Below are 2,523 nucleotides of genomic sequence, written 5' to 3'. Positions count from 1 at the left end.
GGGTGGCCGGAGGCACCCCCACCGCGTTCTTGGGCGTCTGGGTGAGGAGGCTATGGAACTTGGGGAGGAGGGCTGTTGGTTACACAGGGCTGTAGCAGCGGTCTCTGCTCCTGCTGCCTTTCCTGCAGCTCAACCATACGCTGGAGCATATCAGTTTGATGCTCCAGCAGCCGGAGCATCGACTCTTGCCTTCTGTCAGCAAGCTGACGCCACCTATTCTCTTCAGCCCACCACTTGCTCTCTTCAGCCCGCGATTCAGCCCGCCACCTCTCCTCTCGTTCATGTTGTGCTTTTTTGCACTCTGATATTGCCTCCACTCATTCTGCTGTGCTCTGTCAGCGTGGGAGGATATCTGGCGCTCCGCGAACATATCATCCCAAGTCCGCCGTTTTCTCCTTCTAATCTTCACTAGCCTCTGTGAAGGAGAAACATTTGCAGCTGGTGGAGGAGAAGGGAAAGGTGGTTAAAAAAGACATTTTAGAGAACAATGGGTACACTCTTTCACGTTAAATTTTGCTGTTCACATTACACAGCACATGTGCTTTCATTACAAGGTCACATTCTTCCTCTTATATTGAGGGCCTGCCGGTTTGGTGTGAGAGATCACTCACGCAGTGCCAGGCAACAGAATTCGGCTTGCAGGCAGCCATGGTAAGCCACAGTCTTTTGGCTTTTTTAACATGTGGGAATGGTTTCAAACAGCAGCGCCCTCATTTCCCATACCAAGGACCCGTTGGGTTGGCCATTTAAAATGGGTTTGCAATGTAAAAGGAGGGGCTGTGGTTTCCGGGTTAACATGCAGCACAAACCCAACTACCCCCCCCCACACACACACCCAATTCTCTGGGATGATCACTTCACCCCTCCCCCCCACCGCGTGGCTAACAGCAGGGAACATTTCTGTTAAGCCGAGCAGGAATGGGCACCTCTGAATGTCCCCTTAATAAAATCACCCCATTTCAACCAGGTGACCGTGAATGATATCACTCTCCTGAGGATAACAAAGAGAGATAAGGAATGGATGTTGTCTGCATGCCAGCAAACACCGGGACCATACGCTGCCATGCTTTGTTATGCAATGATTCCAGACTACGTGCTACTGGCCTGGCGTGGTAAAGTGTCCTACCATGGTGGACGGGATATGGCAGCCCTCCCCAGAAACCTTTTGCAAAGGCTTTGGGAGTACGTGAAGGAGAGCTTTCTGGAGATGTCCCTGGAGGATTTCCGCTTCATCCCCATACACGTTAACAGACTTTTCCAGTAGCTGTACTGGCTGCGATTGCCAGGGCAAATTAATCATTAATCATTAAACACGCTTGCTTTTAAATCATGTGTAATATTTACAAAGGTACACTCACCAGGGGTCCCTTGTGTGCCCTCAGGGTCTGGGAGCACGCCTTGGGTGAGTTTGGGGGTTACTGGTTCCTGGTCCAGGGTGATAAACATATCCTGGCTGTTGGGGAAACCGGTTTCTCCGCTTCCTTGCTGTGAGTTATCTTCATTGTCTTCATCATCATCATCTTCCGCGTACCCCGAACCCGCTTCCCTGTTGCGTGATTCTCCATTGATGGAGTCAAAGCACACGGTTGGGGTAGTGGTGGCTGCACGCCCTAGAATGGCATGCAGCTCCGCGTAGAAGCGGCATGTTTGCGGCTCTGCCCCAGACCTTCCGTTTGCCTCTCTGGCTTTGTGGTAGGCTTGCCTTAGCTCCTTAATTTTCATGCGGCACTGCTGTGTGTCCCTGTTATGGCCTCTGTCCTTCACGGCCTTTGAGACTTTTTCTAATATTTTGCCATTTCGTTTACTGCTACGGAGTTCAGCTAGCACTGATTCGTCTCCCCATATGGCGAGCAGATCCCGTACCTCCCGTTCGGTCCATGCTGGAGCTCTTTTGTGATCCTGGGACTCCATCATGGTTACCTGTGCTGATGAGCTCTGCGTGGTCACCTGTGCTCTCCACGCTGGACAAACAGGAAATGAAATTCAGAAGTTCGCGGGGCTTTTCCTGTCTACCTGGTCAGTGCATCTGAGTTGAGAGCGCTGTCCAGAGCGGTCACAATGAAGCACTGTGGGATAGCTTCCAGAGGCCAAATTCCGTCCACACTACCCCAAATCCGACCCGCAAAGGCCGATTTTAGCGCTAATCCCTTCGTTAGAGGTGGAGTAAAGAAACCGGTTTAAAGGGCCCTTTAAGTCAAAAGAAAGGGCTTCGTCGTGTGGACGTGTCCAGGCTTAATTCGATTTAACGCTGCTAAAGTCGACCTAAACTCGTAGTGTAGACCAAGAAGCTGTTTCTGGGAACTGCTAAAGGCTTGTCTACACTTGAAAGTTAATTCAGATTAAAGGTAGGGTATGAAAAGCACAATAATTATTCCTGAATAATTGTGGTCACACTTAGGCCTGGTCTACACTAACACCCCAATTCGATCTAAGGTACGCAACTTCAGCTACGTGAATAACGTAGCTGAAGTCGACATACCTTAGTTCGAATTTACCGCGGTTCAGACGCGGTCCACACACGGC

Source organism: Terrapene carolina, unplaced genomic scaffold (genome assembly GCF_002925995.2).
Source record: "Terrapene carolina triunguis isolate 2854851 unplaced genomic scaffold, T_m_triunguis-2.0 Scaffold34029, whole genome shotgun sequence".
Lineage (NCBI taxonomy): Eukaryota > Metazoa > Chordata > Testudines > Emydidae > Terrapene > Terrapene triunguis.
This window is presented reverse-complemented; position numbering follows the sequence as displayed.